This window comes from Elephantulus edwardii, unplaced genomic scaffold (assembly GCF_000299155.1).
Source record: "Elephantulus edwardii isolate Elephantulus edwardi_28Jun2011 unplaced genomic scaffold, EleEdw1.0 scaffold00102, whole genome shotgun sequence".
NCBI classification, from domain to species: Eukaryota; Metazoa; Chordata; class Mammalia; order Macroscelidea; family Macroscelididae; genus Elephantulus; species Elephantulus edwardii.
In genome coordinates, this window is record NW_006399852.1 from 6,558,573 (window position 1) to 6,582,065 (window position 23,493).

General features: G+C 39.4%; 1 protein-coding gene and 1 pseudogene across 1 annotated transcript in view; one reads left to right on the forward strand and one right to left on the reverse strand.

Annotated features, from left to right (window-relative positions):
• Nucleotides 1-23,493, forward strand: part of EPM2A (epilepsy, progressive myoclonus type 2A, Lafora disease (laforin)) — a 183,027-nt gene that overhangs the window by 115,024 nt on the left and 44,510 nt on the right. The gene's annotated exons all lie outside the window — the stretch shown is intronic.
• Nucleotides 4,246-18,715, reverse strand: LOC102854710 (annotated as a pseudogene).

Genomic DNA, 23,493 nt, shown 5'->3' on the forward strand with positions numbered 1-23,493 from the left:
GGACATTTGGGCTGTTGCCATGTTCTGGAGATGGTGAATAACGCTGCTATGAACATTGGTGCACAAATTTCAGTTTGTGCCTCAGTTCTCATACTTTCAGGGTATATTTCAAGTAGTGGAATAGCTGAGTCATATTGTTGTGTGCTATTCCATTATATGTATATATACTTTGTTTACTCACTCATCTGTTAATGGATTCAGTTTATTTACATATTTTTGCTATTTTGAATAATGTTTTTATGAATATGACTATCAGTACTTTTATTTCTCTTTAATATATGCCTAGGCATGTAATTACTGGATCATGTGAGTTTTCACTGTCTTTTCCAGTTAATATCTAAGTGAAAAGTAATTAAGATCATGTACTCTTAAGTAAACTGGCAGAGTTTGAATCCCTTCTTTACCACTCAGAATTAGAAGAAGACTTATCAACAACCCATGTCATACAGATTATACAACCTTACTTGCAGAAAATAAAAAAGACTTGAAGCATTTGCTGCAGAAGATCAAAGACTATACTCTTCAATATGTATTTTGTCTCTATATCAAGAAAACAAAAATCCTGACCACTGGACCAATAGGCAAAATCATGATATAGAAAACATTAAAGTTGTTAATGATTTAATTTAATTTTACTTCATTGCATGATCAACACCCATTATAACAGCAGTCAAGAAACCAAAAGACATGTTGCACTGGGAAAAGTCAAGTCACAATGAAAGGTTAAGGTTGCCTGATCTAAGTCAGGATCGTTTCAAATCCCTTCCATGCATCTGGAAGTTGGACAATGAGTAAGGATGATAGAAGAATCAATGTCTTTGTATTCTGAAGAAGAGTGCTGAATATTCTACGGACTACCAAAAGAATAGACAAGTCTGTCTTGGAGGAAATGCAAACGTTCTCCTTAGTGACAAGGACAGCGAAACATTGGTTCATATACATTGAACATGTTGTCAGATGGGGCCTCTTCTTGGAAATAGACATCAAGTTGGGAAATGTGGAGCGTCAGAGGAAGAGAGGAAGACCTTCAACAAGATAGGTTGGCACAGTGACTGTAACAGTGGGTTTGAGCATGAGGGTGGTACAGGACAGGACAAGCTTCAGTTTTGTTGTTCATAAGGTTGCTATGAGTTATAGTTGACTGGATGACACCCAATAACAGCAGTCTCCTGTGGTGAAGTCTGGAGAAAGTTGAATTGGTAGCCCAAAGGCTGTGCCTTACTGACAGTTTGAATCCACCAGCAGGTCTGAGGGACAAAAATAGGCAGTCTTCTTCCATGTTATTTACAGCCTTGGAAACTCAATGGAGTCAGTTTAGACTTAACGGAAATTAGTTTTTTGAAAGTAGTTAAGGAATTTACTTAACGCCATGTGTGACATGTTCCTTATCTACAGAAGAAGAAAACTAATACAATTTACTTTATGAGATTGTTGCTAATATTATTAAATAAGACAAAATAGGGAGCCCTGGTGGCCTAGTGGCAAGAAGCTGCACTGCAATCCAGAAGGCATGCAGTTCAAGTCCACCAGCTGCTCCGTGGAAGAAGGATGGACAGTCTCCTCCTGTGCTATTAATTGCCTCTGAAAATCCACCAGAAGGATAAAATATAATTGCTGTTGTGTACCATCAAGATGGAACTGACTAATAGCTGACCTTCCAGCAGGTTTCCAGAGACAGTAAATTGCAAGGGAGGAAATTGCCCATCCTTCCTCTGCAGAGCAGCTGGTGGATTTGAATTGCATGCCTTTGGGACTGCAGCACAAATTCTTACAACTAGACCACCAGATTTAGTAAATACCTAATCCTTGTACATATTCCTCTTCCTCACTATTCCTCCAACTTCTCAAGCATGATGTTCCTCTCTAAGGAATAGCCTCTCTTAGGAACCTGCTTAAATTATGTGAGATGAAGCTCCATCTTGTTTGCCTCCAAGGAGCCCTCTGGTTGCACCCTCTCCAAGGGTGCAATCCTCTGTTCTTTTGGTAGCTCATCAGATATGCAGCATTCTTCTCCAACACCACAGTTCAAAGGCATCCATTCTTCTTCAGCATCACTAGTCATAGTACTTCTCTCAGATGTATAGCAAATGACTGAAAAGACCATGGTCTGAATCAGGCACACCTTAGTCCTCAAACTGACATCATTACTCCTCCATAAATTGGAGAGATTTCTGACTACAGATTTTTCCAGTGTAATGCATCTCTTGATCTCCTGACTGCTGGTACCAAATGTATTGATTGCAGTTAAAGCTTGGGAAGATGGAGGGAGAGTGAAGAAGATCGTTGAGTAGGTAGATTAACACAGTGATTACAGCAATGGACTGGAAGGTATTGAAGATTGTGAGGATGACACAGAATAGGAAAGGGTTCTGATCTATTGTTCACAGGGTTTCTATGAGTTGTATTCAACTCAACAGCACTTAAGAACCGCAATCATCTTTACACTCCAGTTTTTATGGAACATACTTGAAAATGGTATGAAACATCAATATCAAGAGTAAGAAAGGAAAGAAATATTTTTTTGGAGAATTTCCTTGGTAATAAGTGCTAAGCTAGGTAATTATTTATGCTAATTAATTTACTGCTTTCAGCATTCTACAATCTAAGTGTTAGGACTCCATTTTATTTATTTATTTTTTCTTTTTTTTCTCTCTTTTTTTTTTTTAGGACTCCATTTTAATAATGGGGGGAAAAGAAGACTTTGTCTCATTCTTTGTTCATACTGCTAGGAGAAGTTATTCCTTGGAAAGGGAAATCATACTTGTAAAGGTAGAGGGACGGTGAAAGAGAGGAAGACCCCTAACCAGGTGGATTGACACAGTGCATGGAGCTTGAGTGTGTCAGAGGTCGTGAGAATGGCACAGGATAGGATAGAACTCAGATCTCTTGTTTGTAGGCTCACCGTGAAACGTACTCAGCTTGACCATTTCTAAAACCAACAAACAAAGTCATTATTATGACTTTAAGTCATAATAATGTAACAAGTAAATTGTAGAACTAGGACTTACATCTGGGACCATTTGCTTTCAAAGACCATAGTTCAAGTATTGTCTTTTCTCATTATTCAATAATAAGAGAATAAACACTACTTTCTGACAAGAAAACAAAGCAGTGGAAAGAAGACTCCTATATTCACCAAATAGAACATATTTGTTGCAAAAGTATGATTTACTTAGTCCTGCTTTCAGGGGTTCATTCAGAAATATTTGTTTTTACACATATGCCATCTTTATGTTGTAGTTATGTGCCTTCAAATGAAACACACTATTAGCTGGCCCTCCAGGGGGTTTTCAGAAGCTGTAAATCACACGGGAAGAGATTTAGCCATCTTTCTCCCAGGGAGCAGCTTGTAGATTTTAACCACATTGGGTTAACATTTCAACCCCTTACCACTGGGTCACCAGAGCTCATACTATTGGTGTAGACTTCCGAAAACTAGAGCCTTAACTAGACTAACGCAACATCACTATTTTAAAAAAGTATTTCTATTTTACATTGGTTTGCATGAAAAATTAGTATATCTTATGTTTCATTTATATACAGTGCATTTCATACTTTTCTTCTATTCATATTGAATTTCATACAATACAATCATTCTCATACTTTGTGTTTTATAAAACGAAACACATTGATCCATGTCATCACTGGATCTTTCCTTGCATATTTTTCTTGTGATTTGAGTGAAACTTTACAAAACATATTGTTTTTACATTCAATTATTTCAACTCATTTTGTTTTATAGCATGAATTACAATACTCATAATACCTCATCAGAAATTGCCTTTCCTTTCACTCATAATTATAAGTGTTTACTGTTCACTTATTAATTTTTATTTTCGTCTTCCCTACCCTTTTGTATATTAGTAGACATCTGTATTTGCTTTGAGCATTTATTTTTTTAATATTTCAGGAAAAGTATATCTTGGCTGAACATATAAATGAGATTTTTGGGTTTTCTTATGTGAAAATTGTTTTTATTATTCTTTAATGACTTAGCAATTATTTCTATGATGGAGAGTCTAGAAAACAGATTTATGATGATATTAGTCTTGCTTTTGATTAGGGAGACTTGAGAATCACACAGACAACATTATTTTATAGAAATTTTGACACAGTTTTAGAAACTCAGGTCGAAGAAGTTGTGGATGTTGAAGAGCTCCTGCTGTGTGGCATCTGTGATCAATCTCAGGACTTCGGACCAGGATGGCTGTGCCTTCTCTTTTGAATTGAAATCCTTACAGCCATTCACATGCTCTTTCCTGCATGCAGTAATTCAAATGCTTCATTAATCTGGTTAAAAGCTAGATTGTGAGTTACTGATTCATCAACTTTGATCTTTTTAGACATATTTTGGACAGCAGCTTTGAGATGCTTTCTAGACTCTTCCACCCTCTGAAGACAGTGCCTTTCCATGCACCACCTGTTAACCAGCTGGCGTGGATGAGCAGAGATTTCCTCACCAGAGGCAGCTTCCCCAACCACCGAGCTCACACCCCAGCCTTGGTGGCATGCTTCCAGCGCTGCTCACATCACCTTCATGTTACCAGTGCACTCAAAGGAGTAGTCCCCCCTCCACCTATCATCTCAACAAGCACCTCCTGGACAGGCTTACTGAAATCCTGTGGGCTGATGCATTCAGAGGCTCCAAACTCTTTGGCCCTTGCAAATTTATATTTATTGATGTCGATGCCAATGATCTGGGATGCACCAGCCATCCTTACACCTCCTGATACTGCCAATCCAACTTTTCTCAGTCCAGAGATGGCACAAGTAGCGCCAAGCTTCACTTTGGCAAAGTTTCCCGTGGCACCACAACTGGTTGAAATACCACAGCCCAGCAGGCAGACTTTTTCCGGGGCTTGGACAGGATCTCTATCAGCATCAAAGAGATACCAGCTACAGCTGTGTGTGTAGAAAAAGTGCTGGTTGCCATGTCATGTAAAATGGTGTGTCCTTTGCAAGTAAATCTGCTTGTACCGTCTGGCATCAGTTTTCTCCCCTAAGTGACTCTAACCTTCTCACAAAGGTTTGTCTTAGGATTCAGGTGAATATTTGCATTCTCCACACTTTGCGATGTAAAGTGGAATGACAGAATCACCTGCTTTCCATTTAGTAACTTCTTCAAAACTCTCTACAGTTCCAGCTCCTTCAGGTCCCAAGATCAACCCAAAAAGACATTCTTCTGGGTCAGCTCCGCTCAGGGTGTAGGTATCAGTATGACAATCTGCGGTGGCAGCAATCTTTATGTGGACTTCATGTGCCTTTGGGGGTGCCACCTCTGTCTCCTCAACAGAGAGTGGCTTTCTTGCTTCCCATGCTACTGCAGCTTTACAAGTAATAACCTGGTTTGTCACGTCCACCAGCTCAGGTCAGAGAACTGGTCAGTGTGTGGCAGGCACTCTGGGTGGGTGACAAGGAGTCGGTAAATCACATTGTTGGGTCAAGAAACAGCAGGTCTTATATAAACACCTTCTCAACAAGGGACAAGCTTACTTCTTGTTTTGCTTTTACTTAATGCCACAAATTAACGAATTTTTAAATTTGATCTAAGCAATTTTTAAGTTAATGATCACCAACACTTGTATCTTTATCTCTTTTCTTTTTTAAGTTTGTTCTCAATATATCAGGAATATTTCAACAGACCAACACTTTTTTTTTACCTATGCCAACACCTGAGGAAACGCTCTTTTAAAGCTTTACTGAAAAACTAGACCTACTGCCATTAAGCCAGTTCTAACTCATATCGGGGACAATCTGCTGTCAGGGACATCTCCAGAGTACTGAGAAGCAATGATGTCAGTCTAGAGACTAAGGTGCACCTGATCCAGGTCATGGTCTTCTCAATTACTTGCTATTCATCAGAGAATTGGACAGTGGCTAAGGACGACAGAAGAAGAGTTGATGCCTTGGAGTTGTGTTGGAGAAGTGTCTTGAACATACCATGGACTGCCAAGAAAACAAATAGGGCTGTTCTGGAGAGAGAGAAATGAAGTTTTTCCTTGGAGGCTAGGATTTTGAAGCTTTATTTCACATACTTTGGCCAGGAAAGACTGGTCCTTGGAGAAGGACATCATACTTGGAATAGTGAAAGGGACAACAAAGGAGAGAAAGACCTTGGATGAAATGGACTGATACAATAACTAGGGTCAGGGCAGTAGATGTGTCAGAGTCAATGAGACTGGCTCAGGACAGGACAGGCTTCAAGAGCTGTTGTACATAGGGTGGTGACTCAATGGCACATAACAACAAAAACAACAACAATAATATTGACCCTATAGAAAATAGTAAAACTCCTCCATAGGGTTCTGAAGGGTATAAGTTTTTATAGAATCATACAGGCTCTTCTTTCTCACTTCAAGTGGAAGATTAAAAAACCTCACTCCTAAGGGAGCTCTGGTGGCCTAGTGGCAAGACGCTGCACTGCAATCCCAGACGTACGTGGTTCAAGTCCACCAGATGCTCTGCTGGAGAAGGAAGGGGCAGTCATATCTGATTTGACGGTACACGTAAAATTAATACAATAAAAGAAACCAAAAAAAAAAACCCAACCCCTCACTCCTATCGTGTTGGAATATTTCAACAGACCAACACATTTTTTTACCTATGCCAACACCTGAGGAAATGCTTCTTTATTGGTTTACTGCAAAACTAGACCTACTGCCATTAAGTCAGGTCTAACTAATATTGACTCTCTGGAGGTTTTCAGAGGTTGTAAATCTCATGGATGGAGATGCCCATCTTTTTTCCTCAGAACATCTGGTGGATTCAAACCACCTGCTTTTGAGTTGGCATGCAAATCCTTAACCACTAGGTCACCAGTTTTTCCTTCAAACAACATACTCAGCAAAGATTGTATTTTTTTTTCAAATTTTCCTCATCTGTGAAAGTACTATTATTTTGAAATTATTATTATTGAAATAATTTTGTCTTGTAAATTTGAAATGAAATTATGACTACTTACTAAAAAATACCACTATAGAGCTCTGGTGCCTCTGTTTTGTGATTTTTTAAAAATTATATATATATATTCTCTTTATAGTATATTCTTCCCATTTAATTTTTCTCCCCATTCATTCATTGTTGCATATTTTTCTCCCTGCCCACCCCTCCCCCCAGTTCACTTTTCTTTTTGAAAAGAAAAAAACAATTCTTTCATTGTTATACAATCCTCCTCTCTCCCATGTTCAGCCTCATTTTACAACAGTGGCACTATGCAATATTTGTCCTTTTGTGAATGAAATATTTCACTCAGCATAATGTTGTCCAGGGACACCCATTTTGTATAATGTTTCATGGGTCTCTTGTTTTTCAATGCAGCATAGTATTTCATTGTGTGAATATACCACAGTTTCTCTATCCATTCGTTTGTTGATGAGCACTTGGGTTGTTTCCAACTCTTTGTTATTGTGAACCAAGCTGAAGTAAACATGGGTGTGCATATATCTGCTTGGGTGGCGGTTATGGTTTCTTTCAGGTATATTCCCAGCAGTGGAATTACTGGGTCAGATGATATTTCTAACTTTTTTGAGAAAGTACCATACTGCCTTCCATAGTGGTTGCACCATTTTACACTTCCACCAACAGTGAATAAGGGTTCTAGTTTCCCCACAACCTCACTAGCATTTGTTGTTTACTGATATGTTGAATTTTGCTATTCTTACTGCAGTGAGATGATATTTCATAGTTATTTTGATTTGCTTCTCTTTTAGAGCTAGGGATTTTGAACATTTCTTCATGTGCTTGTTAGCCATCTGAATGTCTTCTTTGGTGAAGTGTCTGTTCATATCCTGTGCCCATTTTTCAATTGGGTTGTTGACCTATATCTTGTTGTGGTGTTCGAAGATTCTATAAATTCTAGATATAAGTCCCTTATCAGACTGTCATTACCAAATATTTTTTCCTAGTCTGTGGCTTCTCTTAGAGACGTTTTTGGATGTGCATTGGAATTCATTCTTAGAAGGTTCCATTTATCTATTTTATCTTCTTCTGGTTCTAAGTTGTTTTGTGAATTTTTAAGGTTCAGAACCATAGTTTATTTTTTTTCTATACTTGAAACCTGTGTCTATGTGCCAAATACATATTCCAAACTTTTTCAAGAGTCTCTTGAATTGTTTGTTTTCTTGGACGTCTAAGTTAGGAATAGTTTTTATACTCTTAATAGCACCTTTACACTTCTCTAGCTCCTTTAGACCATATCTACAACTTACAACATTAGCAATGAAGACACTTGAATACATGTTATGTGATCATATATAAGTAACAAAGCACTGGAAAAGTCAAGCTAAACTTCTGTTTCACTGTAAAATAATCACTGTCTGGAGTACCAGGTTCCTGAAACTTTTGGAGCCCAGATTTGCTCTAATATCAACGTAATTTGTGCCTATGTGCACACACATGGACATACACACACACATACTCACATGCACACACCAACACCCAACAGACAAAACATTTGAGCATCTTGGACCATGAAAAACCAACTCACAAAAGCAAGTAAGCAGTTCCTCAAGGAACTGAAAGTCTAATGGCAGAAAAATAGATTTAAAAAGAGATAGTATCACTGTTCCTTCCTGGCACAAGTAAAACACTGTACAAATTAAGGAAGAAACTCTGGAAATAGATGACTATTAGTGAAGACCTCAGTAGCTTTAAAAAGAATTCAAATTTTTCTTCTGCTTTTCAAGGACAAGAGTGGATTGATGGGGGAGGGGTGGGCAGGGAGAAAAGAGTAACAATGAATGACTGAAAACCCTAAGTCTCTGTAAATTTTCAAATTGATAAAATATTAAAATAATTAATTAATATTCAAATTAATAAAAAAAGAATTCCTCTGTATTACTGAAAAGGAGCCCTTAGTGGCACAGTGGACTAAATGTTGGGCAGGTAACCCAAAGGTGGATGGTTCAAATTTACCAGATGCTCTTCAGTCTGGATGAGACCATTTTACCCCACCCTCACCACTACCACCCCTCTGCTCCTCCCTCCCCTTTAGATCCTCATGCACATTCTGTATTAATGGTCTTACTCAGTATTTGTCCTTAAGGAATTTAGTTAGTTCACTCGGCATAATGCTTTCCATTCCCTTTCAAGTTAGGAAATAATTTACAAAACCATTGCTCCTGTGTGCTGCATAGTATTCCATCTTGTAAACATACCATAATTTTTCTATCCTTTCCATTGTGTTTGGATATTGGGCTGTGTTCTTGTAATGGTACATGATGCTTGGAGGGTGGAGTGGGTGGTTAATCATAGGGTCACACAATTTGATGGGTGGAGGAAGGCTGGGTAAAGGAAATAGAAGAGATCTGGTGTGAAAAACAATGTACATGAACTTTGTAAGTAAACCAGTACAAATTAAAAATATTATTCAAAAGAATAAAAATGAGACAATCTGTGTCTATAAAGATTTACAGTCTTGGAAAACCTACAGGACAGATGCCCTCAGTCTTAAAGGGGGGGCCTTGCATTAAAAAAAAAATCTACTTCACAAGAGTGGACACAATATTGAAATAGAAAAAGTAAGACAAAAATTTTATCTAAGTTAACATTAGCATCTCAGTAACTAGTTCTCAAACTACAGCCCACATTGTCTATTTTATGAACTTTTGTTAGCCAGAAATGGTTATCAGTGAAAAAATTGCTCATACTTTAGTTTCTGAGCAAATAAAGAAGTGAGTGGAATGTAGGTCAGGCAGCAAAGAAATGGAAAGATTTCAGAAAGCTCCATAGGCAACTGGAAATTTGTGTTGAACTTTGGCAAAGTCAGACGTGGGCCTTACTTGTAGTTCTTACGATCAAAAATATTTATTAAAATCCAAAGTGAAATGATTTGTTTTTAATTCTGTTGCTTGCCCCTGAAATGCTTTCCTGCCAGTCTTTGCTTTAATAACTTGTGAGGATTACACAGTTGGTGCAGGAAATGAAAATACTGATGTTTCAAAAAGACATCTCTTGATCAGCAAATACTTACCGAGTTCTGTGAACAAGACAGGGGGCTATCAGAGAAGTTTAAGGAAAGTTCCCCACCTTCCTGGTGTTTGCTGTCTGTTTGGAATGATAAGGCATTAATGCCTGGCTGCAGGAGAGTAACAAAATGTAAATGCAAACATTGAAAAGGAGCCATGTGGTATAGGGGCTAAGTGCTTGGCTGCCAGCTAAAAGGTTGGTGGTTTGAACTCACCATCCACTCGGGTGGGAGCAACAGCCTTCTTCTGTAAAGATTTACAACTATGAAAACACCAGGGACAATTCTACACTGTCCTAGAGGGTTGCTAAGCATTCAAAGTGACCCTTCATCAATAGTATACAAATGACACAACTCCTGGCTGTCACAGGAGAGCCTTATGGGTGTGGAATATATATCAAGGACTGCTGTGGGCTGTGAACTGAGCAGAGGAAATCTGCTGTAGGCTTGACTGTCCCTTATCTCTTGCCTTCCTTTGTACCTCCCTCTTCCCTAGGTAGGGAGATTCTAGGAGTCGGGGAGCAGTATCAAAGGTCTGGAACAGATAAAGCTTTGGTCAGCATCAGGGAACAAACATTCTTTTATTTTAACATTTAAAACAACCAGACATTACTTTAATGTTCAAGAAAAGTTAGGCTTACCAAATGACTTTCCTTCTCCAGTGGCTAGTGTTATTAGGAAGGCTTTTACAGAATAACCACTTCCATGGAAAACTTGCTAGATTAAAGCCTAGAATTTGCCACTCAGGTGTTGAATGATATTATACAAATTACTTATGTAACTAGGTCTTTTTTTCTGCTTATAAATTAAGCAATACAAATAAATATACTCACAAACATTGTTGCTGTTGTTGTTATGTGCCACTGAGTGGAAGTAGTAAATTGTGCAGGAAGAAACTAGCCAATTCTGTTCTGCAGAGCAGCTAGTGCGTTTGAACCAGGTGTCTCTGGATTGGTCCTGCAACTCCTTGCCATTAGACCCCAGAAGGCGAGTTAGTGGCTAGAAATTCTGTGTAATTACTAGAAAGGATTATGAGTCACAGAAGCCTGGCAGATGCTGTTCCTTGATCTGAGTTCTGGCTGTGTGGATATGTGAAAAAAAAATTATACATTTACGTGTATTTTTAAGTTTATGTCATATTCCAGTAAAAAGTTTTTGGAGATTCATTTAATGTAGCCTTGCATCTACAACTGCAGAATGAATAGGGTAAAAACTATTTTAACACTAGGATGACTAACCAGAATAACTTGCTGGAACATTTCCCTTCAGTATTTTCCATCAGAATATTAGACTTGCATTAAAGGCAAAACAGAAGAAATGGTAAGGTACAGGCAAGGAAAACAAAGTTGCTGAAGTCCATGGACCGATTTTTGGTAGACCTGTCCAAGCTGTGTTTTAGGCCCTTGGTATTCTACTTATTTCACTTCTTGATGTTCATCTCAAAAAAGCAATGAAATCCCATGATTGTATTTGAAAAATGCTTCTTGATATTTGTTAAAACATGACGGAAAAAGGCAAGGAATGGAAGCCAGATCTTTTAATAAATCATAGGCAGAACAGAAAAGCCTCCTAAAACTCTGTTTGAAGCTTTTTATGTTCTGTTCAGAAAATGGAAATATTTTGTGTTTCAGTAGCAGAGTAGAACTGTCCTTCCTTTATGAACCACAAATATAAGTTCAGCTGCCTAGTTTTAACATCAGTGAAAAAAGTATGCGTAGAATTTAGACACACATACACACACACCCCCTTGCATGTATGCTTGAAACAAAAATACATACTGAAACATTTCCTACAGATCTCCATTGACCTGTTTATTAAGAGAAAGAATTATAAATCAAGGACTTTTTTGCTCCTGATTTTCTTCAAATACTGATAGGGATATAAAAAGAATACATAGGTCAGCTGTTATGGAAAATAGTTTTGTGATTCCTTAAAACATTATGCCTAGTATGACCTAGGAATTCTTTTTTTCCCTTCAGCATACTAAAATCCCTGAAGAGCAAAGTCTCAGACAAATACTTGTATACCAACTTGTTCATTTCAGTAGCATTCATTATAGCCCCAAGGGTTAAAACAACCCGAGTTCATCAGCAGATGAATAGATAAACAAAATGTGGTCTGTTTTTGTGATGGAATCTGATGGCCTAAAGTGTAAGGAGTTATACTGCCAACACAAAGGCAGGCAGTTTGAAGACACCAGCTATTCCAAGACAGAAAGATGGACAATCTCCTGCCATGCTATTTACAGTCTCTGAAACCCTATTGGAGGGTCAACTGTGAGTCAGTTCTGATTTGACAACTGTTGGCAACAGTATAAAGAACATTTTGCTGTGCTACTTGCTGCAGAAGGTCAAGGACTGCAGCCTTCAATATGGATTGAAGCTCAATATCAAAGAGTCTCACCACTGGGCCTATTCACAGCATCTTGATGCATGGTGAAAAGACTGAGATTGTTGACAGCTTCAGTTTGCTTGGCTCTACAATCAACACTCTTGGTACCAGCAGCCAGGAAATTAAAAGACAAATTGCATTGGGAAAGTTTGCTGTCAGAAACCTCTCCAAGGTACTAAGGAGCAATGATATCAGTCTGGAGACGAAGGTGCGCCTGATACAGGCCATGGTCTTTGCCATTACTTGCTATACATCAGAGAGCTGGACAATGACTAGGGATGATAGAAGGAGAGTTGTTGCCTTTGAGTTGTGGTGCTGGAGAAGGATATTGAATACACCATGTACTGCTAAGCCAGGCTGCTCCTTGGAAGTAATGATTCTGAAGCTTTTTCTGACATACTTTGGACATGTTGCAAGGAGGAACCAGTCCTTGGAGAGTGACGTCATGCTTGGAAGGTGGAGGGACGATGCAGCAGAAGAAGACCCTCGATGAGATGGATTGATTCTGTCACTGGGGTGATGGGGATGGGTGTGTTAGAGACAATAAGATTGGCAAGGGATAGAGCAGGGTTTAGGCCTGTTGTACATAGGGTTGCTATGAGTCGCAACTTGATGGCACATAACAACAACATGCCAGGATGTGGGTAAAACTTGAAAGTGTTATACTGAGATAAGTCAGAAATGTAAGGCCAGATGTATAATCCCACTGGTAGGAACTACCTTCTTTAGGCAAACACATAGACATTAGCCAGTGCTTGCTAAGGACTGAAGAAGTGGAGGGGAGGAACTTAAGAAGTAGTGAGGTTCTGTTTAAGGTAATGGAAAACTTTTAAAATTTTTTTTACTTATTTATTGTTGAGTAAAACCTTTTGGAAATGGATAATGGTGATGGTCTCAACACTTGGTGAATGCAAGTAATGTCACTGAATTGTATACTTAAAAATGGTTCAGATGGCAAATGCCATCATATGGATTTTACTCATACTGAAATTCATTGCCATTGTGTAGGAACCGACTCAAAGCTGACCTTCCAGTGGGCTTTCACAGAATGGAGATCACAGGAGAGGAGATTGTCCATCTGTCTCCCTGGGAGCCACTAGTGGATTCGAACTGCTAGAGAGGCATGGCCTTTGGGTCAGCAGTGCTGCGCCCCACAGACTATGCCACTCGATGTGTGACTGAGTAGTTTCTGCTGTTGTTGTGGTTGTTGTTATGTGCTATTGAGTCATCTTCAACTCATAGCAGCCCTATGTCCAAAAGCCCTAAACTCTGCTCTATCCTGCGCCGATCTCATTGTCTCTGACACACATACACCATTACCCCAATCACTGAATCAATCCATTTCATCGAGGGTCTTCCGCTCCTACACTGTCCCTCTACCCTCCCAAGCATGATGTCCCTCTCCAAGGATGAGTCCTGCCTTGCAACATGTCCAAAATATGTCAGATGAAGCTTCAGAATTCTTGCCTCCAAGGAGCAGCCTCCTGGTCTCACCCTCTCTAGGACAAACCTGTTTGTTGCTCTTCTTGTTAGTATTTCCGATTCACAGCAGCCCTATGTGACAGAGACCTGCCCCTTAGCCTTTACTGGACTGTAATTTGTATGGAAGTAGACCACCAGTTCTCTAATTAGCACAGCTACTGGGTAGGCTTGAAGCGTCAACCTTTTGTTTAGCTGCTGAATGTGTAATCATTGCAGCACTGAGAAGCTGAGGGCCTTTTATTATGTGTGTGGTTGTTGTTGTTGTATACTGTAGAGTTGGAACCTACCCATAGCTGACCCTTCTGTAGATTTTCAGAGACAGCAAAATGTACAGGAAAAGACTGCCCATCCTTCTCCCATGGAGCAGCTGGCTTCAAACCATGTGCCTTTAGGATTACAGCACAGCTTCTTACCACTGGGCCACCAGAGCTCATTATGAATGTGTTTGTTGCTAATCAATATAGCTCTGTGCCTTCAACCACTGCTACAATTCTTCTGTTTTGCTTATTTCAGATTATATTCATCGGCATTTGTCTTTTTTCCTCCTGATATTAATGTTGCACAAAGCTGTACCAGTTAATTCTGAAGACCTTCTATATGAAATGCTAGATGGAGAAGAGTGTCTGTTAAGACATCCTTCAGTATATCTGGTTCCAGAACCGCTGCTCATTGCTCAGCGAGGAAAAGGTTCTCAGGACCGGCTTCCGCTCCATTGATAGAAACAGGTGTTGTATTTAGTTGTCAAGTCAGCTCCCTTCTGAGAATCTCAGATAAGTGGTCCAAATTGCATCTAAGAGGAAAATTCACCAAGGCATAATTACTTTTCATCAGGGTGCCACACATAATGAAAGGAGAAGAATACTGAGAGTATATTGTAGTCTCCTTAATCATCATCATTTTAAAAAGCTGATGTAGAATTCCTTACTTCATGACAAATTGTATAGCTTTGGTGGCAAATTAGGCGTATTTTCTAAACACTAAATTATATTTCTTTTAATTCGCATTCGCCTGTGGAAAGCTGACTCGTCTTTGTAGCAGAGGAATATAAGAGATAAGGTTTGCAGCTGCCATTTCAAACGCTGCATTATTTGGTCTATTCTTTGAGAGCTTCCTGTGTTTCTATTCATATTAAATAAGCCCCCTTCTTAATCTTCGTTGGAAAGACACATTTCATCGAGGTTTCTGTCTGTGCAGGATGCAGGCCAATGCCTTCCTTCACCTTGCAATCCCTTCCATTCGCTCTTCTTCCTCTGCCCCTCCCCAAGGCTGCATTTGTGAAGAGCGGTGGGTTATTAGCATGGATCATCCCAATGCTGGTTGAGGTGGAACAAACTCATAGCTGACCCTCAAGTGGGCTTTTGAGAGATTCGAAGTCATAAAGGAAGAGATTGTCGTTCTTCTATGGAGCAACTGGTGGATTGGAGCCGCCGGAGGGGGGCGGCCCTTGTGTTAGCAACACAGCCCCCCGTGGACTGGTGGACCATGCCACTAGACCTCTGTCTATGGGTAGAAACAGTAAAACCCATACAGAGAGCTCTGGAGGTGTATAGTTGGAACTCATTTTGACTCGATGTGTATCAGAGTTGAGACACATGCCCTAGGGAGGACCTTTGGGGGCTAGACTACTATACTAGACCTTTCTTCTTAATTACCACTGAATGGATAGAAATCGCCTTCTCTTTGGGTAACTGAGCACAAACCATTTGTGCCACTCTGGGACCCCAGAGGTGCTCTGGTGCCATAGTCTGTTGTGTATTTAGCTGATAATCAGAAGGCCATACATCCCTGGCAGTTAAACTCACCAGTGATTCCTCAGAGAAATGATGGGCAGTCTCCTCCCATGATTTTCAGCTTCTGAATGTCAATGGAAGGTTGCATTGACTGAATTGACTTGATGGCAGTGAGCTTTTTATAAATTATTAATTTATTAGTGAATTTCTTTTATCCTTTTAAAAAATTGCCAACTAGTTTATTTATAAAATTCAAATACATTGTTTTCAGGAACAAATTCTTTCAATTTCCCTCACTCCCCCATCAAATTATACAACTTGATGATTAATACATCCCTCTCACTGCATATCCTCATCCCTCTGATTCCAACCTCTCCCACCCCTCTTTGATCCTTATACTCATTCTACAATAATGGTTTTATGCAATATTTATCCTTACCGGACTGAGTTAGTTCACTCAGCATAATGCTCTCTAGTTCCTCCCAAGTTAGGTAATAATTTACAAAACCATTGCTCCTCCTTGCTCTGTAGTATTTCATTGTGTGAATGTACCCTAATTTCTCAATCCATTAGTTTGTGATTGGACATGTGGGCTGTTTCCAGGTTCTTGCGATGGTGAATAATTCTGCTAAGAACATTGGTGTACAAATCTCAGTTTGTGCCTCAGTTCTCATTTTCTCAGGGTATGTTCCAAGTAGTGGAATAGCTAGGTCATATGGAACTCCTATGTTTAGCCGTCAGAAATAGACTCAGCTGTTTATGGTCAACTGATATTCAACAAGGAAATCAGAGCCATCAAATGGGGAAATGATAACCCTTTCAACAAATGGTGCTGGCAAAACTGGACTTCTGCCTGAAGAAAGCTGAAGCAGGATCCACATCTCTCACCATACACAAAAATCAACTCAAGGTGTATCAGAGTCCTGGGAGTAAAGCCCAAACCTGCAACATTCATAAGAGACAAACTGGGATCAAGCTTAGAAGCACTAGTCCAAGGTATAAAGAGATTGCCAAATACAACCAGAAATGCACAATTTAAAGAGGATAAAATTGATTCATGGAACCTTCTAAAGATTAAATCTATGTGTGCATCAAAAACTTTTTCCAACAGGGTGAAAAGAAAATCTACAGACTGGGAACAAACATTTGGTAATACCATCTCAGACAAGAGTCCTTTTTTTTTAAACTTTTTTAATTTTATTTTTATTATTTGTGTGTGTGTGTACCATCAAATCAGATGTGACTGGTACAGGAGGAGATTGTTCCTCCTTCTCCAGCAAAACATTTGGTAGATTTGAACCGCACAACCTCTGGGATTGCAGTGCAGCTTCTTGCCACTAGGCCACCAGAGCTCACATTAGACAAGAGTCTTATAACAAATGTTTACAGAATACTCCTGGGCCTCCACAAAAAAAAGGCTGATAACTGAATTACAAAATGGGCAAAAGACTTGGAAAGAATTTTCACAGAGGAAGATATTCAAATGGCAAACAGACACATGAATAAATGATCCAAATCACTGTCAATAAGAGATGCAAATCAAAACCACAGTGAGGTACCATCTCACTCCAATAACAGTGGCAAAATTTAACAGGGCAGCAAGTAATACATATGGGAGAGGATGTGGTGAGAAAGGAATTCTTATACATTGTTGGTGGGATTGTAAAATGGTGTAACCATTCTGGAAGGCAGTTTGGCACTTTCTCAAAAAGCTGGACATAGAAATTAGTTTATTTTTAATTTTTCACTTAATGAATTTATGTTTCATTTAAGTGAAAGTTTATAAACGTACTGGTTTTTCATACAATCATATGTAGATATTTGTTGCATAAAATTAATTCTCAATCTCCTCCTGTACAATTTAAGCCTTTGGAAACCCACTGGAGGGTCAGCTATGGGTTGGTTCTGACTTGATGGTACACAACAACAATGCAGTTAATTAATTAATTACAATGTCTAATCAACTTTTTATTCTGTATTGTCTTCTTAGCAGTGAGCTTTAGTTGTTTTTGTGTTTGTGTTTTTTTTTAAACAGTGGTTAGATGACATGATGTAGATGGCAATGCCTTAACCGTATGCACGTTGTAAGGCCTGAGGACCTCGTCCATCCTGTCAAGAGGAGTACTAACCTTCTCTCCTTTCATACAACACCCAACAATGAGTTTTTAAGGCCCTCAAAGAAAAGCTCTGCCAAGTGTAAACAAATGTCTATCTATCAGAATTTTCTGAAACATTTCTCTGCATGGAGGAGAAGTTCTGAATAGCATCAGTTGTAGTGCTATGGAAATCTTAAGACAGAAAACTAAGTTTGAGGATATGCTTCACCACACCACGTTTTTGATATGAGGGAGTCACTTAAGCTCTGCTTGCTTTGATTTCCTTCAGTCTATAAAATTATGGTCGTAATGGTTATCCAATAAGAATTAAGTTGTATTCAATATAAATTCTCTAGGATTGTCCAATTGAACTGTTTCAGGAAATAGAAGCAACCCTGGACATGCTCACCAGTCTTTGCCAGCAAATATGGAAAACAGCTACCTGAGCGATTAACAGGAGGAGATCCATATTTGCTCTCATTCCCAAGAAGAGTGGTCCAACAGACTATTGGGATTCTTGAACAATATCATTAATATTACATGCAGGTAAAATCTTGCTGAAGATTATTTAAAAATGACTTGAACAGTACATTGACAAGGAGCTGGCAGAAATTCAAGATTGATTCAGAAGAGAATGTGACCTAAAAGATATTATTCCTGATGTCAGATGGATTTTAGCTGAAAGCAGAGAATATTAGAAAGATATTTATCTGTGTTTTATTGACTATGCAAAGGCATTTGACTGCATGGATCTTAACAAATTATGTCCAATATTGAGAAGAATACGAATTCCAACATATTTAACTCTTCTTATGCAAAATCTACCAAATTAAAGACACTTCCCTTACAGAAATAACCAGTACATTCACTACTCACCCACCCTAAGCTCATGTGATTTGTCTCTATCCTTTCCCTGTTACAGCCCCATTCCTTGCACACCCAGCTACCTGGTCAAACTCTCCCTTCCTCTGCCACCTCTCAGTATGATCCCCAGTCACTTCTATGAGGCCTTGCGCTACACACTGCTGCTGGTCTCTCATACTGTTGGCCATCTCTTGTTTAGAAGGATATAAGGCCAAATCCCACGTACCAACTTCAGAGAAAGATTTTTACTTGAGGCCATACAGAGGAAAGATCCTGTCCACAGAGCTTCTGCCAAGTTCTGTGACTTACAGTCTCTGTTTACATTTGCTGACACAATGTGATGCTTCAAAGGTCCGGATAGGTCTCTTCTAGATCTGATACTGTAGTGGTGTTTATTTGGCCCTCAAGCTGAAGGAGAGTTGAGATTGAAGATATCCTTTCCCAAAAGATAAGATGAAGGTAGCCAATGCCCTTCTAGGAGAAAGGTTTTACCTGATCAAGGAGAGCTCTCAGAGTGGAAGGGTGGATGGACAGCACAGGAGAGGAAGACCCCAAATGAGATGGATTGACACAGTAACTAGGGCAATGGGAGCTGATAATGTCAGAATTAGTGAGACAGGCTCGGGACAAGGAAGGATGCAGATCTGTACATAAGATTGCTATATATTGCAGGTGACTCAATGGCACATAACAACAATGATATACTAAGACAGGTTTGGAAGCAGGAGTGGCATATACTTTCTAAACAACATGCCTCCGGAAACTTTATGAACTTTGATAAACATTGATAGTTGTGGAGGGGCTTCAGGCCTTTTGTTCATAGGGTCGCTATAAATTGTGCTCAACTTGAAGGCAATCAACACATATACAATTTATACCTAGACCAATTAACAGTTGTCCAAACAGAATGAGGGAACATATGGTTTAAAATCAGAAAATGTGTATGTCAGGGTTTTAACTTTTCTCCTTACTTATTCATTCTGTGTGCTGAGCAAATCATTCAATAAGCTAGACTATGTGAAGAAGAATGTGGCATTGGAATTGGAGGAAGACTTATCAACAGATACAACTTTACTGGCAGAAAACGAAGAAATGAAGCAATTACTGCAGAAGATCAGACTACAGCATTCAATATGAGTTGCATCTCAACATCAAGAAACCAAAAATATGCACCACTGGACCAATAAGAAGCATCATGATAGATGAAAAAAAATTGACATTATCATTGATTTCATTTTACTTGGATTCACAATCAGTGCCCTCGTTGATAGCAGTCAGGAAATCAAAAGCTGTGTTGCATTAGGGAAATCTACTTCAGGGACCTCTCCAAAGTTCTAAAGAGCAAGGATATTAGAGTAAATACTAAGGTACACCTGTACACAGCTTTGATAATTTCAATAACTGAAAGTTGAACAATAAATAAAGAAGACCGAAGAATTTATGCCTTTAAATTGTAGTGTTGAAGAAGAGTGCTGAATATCCCATGGATTACCAAAAGAACAAATAAATCAGTCTTGAAGGAAGTGCAACCGGAGTACTTCGCAGAGGCCTGCATGGTGAAACTTCATCCCACTTACTTTGAATATATTTTCGGGAGGAACCAATCCTTGAAGAGCTGGGTAAGGTAGAGCATCCGTGGAAGTGAGACAGACTCTCAATAAGAATGCATGGAGTGACTGCTACAATAAGCTCAAGCACGTCAGAGATTGTGAGAGTGGTGCGAGATAGGGAAGGTTAAGTCTGTTTCTCTTATGTTTACTATTAATCATAGTTGTTGTGGTGGTACCTAACAGAAGCAACAACAAAATGTCTGTCCATGTTACGTAGTAGTAATTACAATCAAACCAAAACCAAATCTGCTTTCCTTGTTACCATTGTTGTTGAGTCAGGTTTATATGGCCTTCCAATGGGTTTCCAAGGCTATACATTTTTTTTGAGAGGAAACTGCCCATCTTTCTACTAGGGAGTAGCTGGTGGATTTGAACTATTGGCCTTTTGGCTAGAAGCCCAACATGTCATACACTTGTGTGCTGTCAAATCAGAACCAACTCATAGTTGATGCTCCAGGGAGTTTTCAGAGGTAGTAAATGTCATGAGTAAAGATTGCCCATCCTCCTCCTGCAGAGTAAGCTGGTGGATTTGAATGTTGTGCCTTTGAGATTATAGCATAGCTTGTTATCACTAACCCACCAGAAATACATTGTCATACAGTGTTGTTGTTGTTAAGTGATGTTGAGTCAACTATGACTCATAGCTAACCTGGGCCCTGTCCTATCCTGTGCCATCCTCAACAACTCTGACACACCAGAGCCCATTGCTGAAGTTACTATGTCAATCCATCTTGTTGGGGGTCTCCTTCTACTTTTGTTGATCCTCTATCTTTCCAAGCATGATGCCCCTCTCTGAGGAATAGCCTTGTCTAGCTACCTTTACAAAATATGAAAGACGAAGCTTCATCTCCTTGCCTCCAAGAAGCACTCTGGATGCACTTTTCTCAAGACATATCTTTTTGTTCTTGGGCAGTCCATGGGATATTCAGCACCACAACTCAAAGACATCAATTCTCTATGGGTCCTTTAGTAAAGATAAAGAAAACTCAACATTATTTAGAGGATGGATGGATTTCTGAAGAGATAATGGGAGAAAAGTGCCAATGTTAAACTAGCATCTTTGACCAGGACTGAGGTAATAAAGCCACGTTATGTTTCCCCAGTTTCTTCCCAGTGACCCTCACTATGATCCTACTCTGTTTTTATCCTTTCAGTCCATCAAATCCTGTGCCTCCATGGACACTCTCTCTTTGCATTCCATATGTGGTAGTTATTTCCTTTCTTCCTAGAGCCCACCCAAATAAATGGAATAGAAATGACCATTCATTAGAGAAAATTTGACTCGATTCATTAACTCTGCAATGAATCTACGTAGTTCTCCAAAGAAATGCATTACATATATAAAGCAGGGTTCAGCAAACTTTCTCTATAGAAGGCAAGCAGTAAATATTTTTGGGTTTGTGGGCAAACAGTTTCTGTAGCAGCTATTAAAATCTTCTTTTGTAGTGGGAAAGCAGATGTAGACAATGTGTAAAAAAAAGAACACAACTACGCTTCAGGTGAACATCACAGATTCAGAGAGTGGTCTGGATTTGGTACGCGTCATACCATCTAAGACACAGAAATGAATCACAGGATACAAGAGTTTATGAGAAGGTTTGTGAACTGTAGGAGATGGATTTGACAGAGTAACAGCCACAAGGGGCATAAGCACAGCAGAGTGTGGGAACGGAGCAGGACGAGGCAGTGTTCTGTTCTGTTGTCAATAGGGTCTCTGAGAGTCATAGCCAACTCAGTGGCAACCAACGATACCAACAGCCTCTTTTCTGTTCTGTACTGTATAGTTCTGGATACAGGTTTAAAAATTGAGTGGAACTGGTTTTCCATTGAACACTCTTATGGAAGTGCTGGTTTACTCTAGTTCATTCAGCTTGCACACCAGAAAGAAGAGTTTGAAAGTTTCAAACGGCTTTTCAAAGGCCATACTGTTACAGGTAACTGTTTTTATTAGGTGTCGTCAAGTCAAGTAAACTCCTAGTGACCCTGTGAACAGCAGCTCTGTACCCTGTCCTGTCCTGTGCCATCCTCACAATCTCTGATATACTTAACCTGTTGCTGTAGTCACTGTGTCAATCCACCTGGTTGAGAATCTTCCTCTCCTCTACTATCTCTCTATTCTTCCGACCATAATGTTCCTCTCCAAGGAATAACCTCTCCTAGCTGTATGCCTGAAGTATCTGAGACAAAACTTCATCACCTTTGCAAAACTGGCTGCATCTTATCCAAGATGTACCTGTTTGTTCTTTGGGCAGTTCATGGAATATTTAGTACTCTTTTCCAACATCACAGCCCAAAGGCAGCAACTCTTTTGTCATCCTTATTCTTTGTTCAGCTCTCAGATGTATGTCAAGTGATGGAAAAAGACCATGGCCTGAATCCGGCATACTTTAGATCTAGTCATTAATTACTAGAGTGATGAAATGTTGAAGTAAACCTCTGAAGACATATCTATAAGTAATTTAGAAAGACAGGAAATCATTTTGCAAACTGAGTATTTATCCCTGATTTTAACCTCATTCCAAATTTTATATCCAGTTTTATTTTAATGTAGTAAGTGCATGGTTTGACTTATTTTAACTTTTAGAATTATGATGAGAGATACAGATGACAAGTGTTGATATCCAACTCTTGAGTTCTTTCCCTGGCTCTGAATCAACAATGCCCAAAGCCCCAGTTTAATAAAGAGATGCTTGGAAAAAGTGATGATGGGTGATGATCTCACCACGTCAGAGATTCTGATTTAGTTGAGGACCTGAAACACATATTTTCAAAAGAAATCTCTGAGAGATTGTAATATGAAGCCACAGTTATGATCTACTGAATCAAACTACATTCATTATTGCCTGTTAATTCATCTACCTGTACTAACAGGAACACTTGATCATGCTAATGCGAAACCTATACTTGGACCAAGAGGCAGTCATCAGAACAGAGCAAGGGAACACTGCATGGTTCAAAATTGGGAAGGGTGTACGCCAGGAATGTGTCCTATCTCCATACCTTTTCAACCTGTATGCAGAACAGATTATCTGGGAGGCTGGGCTGTATGAGGAGAAGTGTGGCATCAGGACTGGTGGGAGATCTATCAACAGTCTGTGTTATGCAGATGACACAACCCTGCTTGCTGAAACTCAGGAGGACCTGAAGCACTTGCTGCAGAGGGTCAAGGACTGCAGCCTTCAATAGGATTGAGGCTCACTATCAAGAAGACAAAGATTCTCACCACTGGACCAATTGGCTGCATCAGGATGGATAGTGAAGACATTGAGATTGTTCACAGCTTCAGTTTGCTTGGCTCCACAGTCAACACTCTTGGCACCAGCAGCCAGGAAATTAAAAGACATATTGTGATGGGA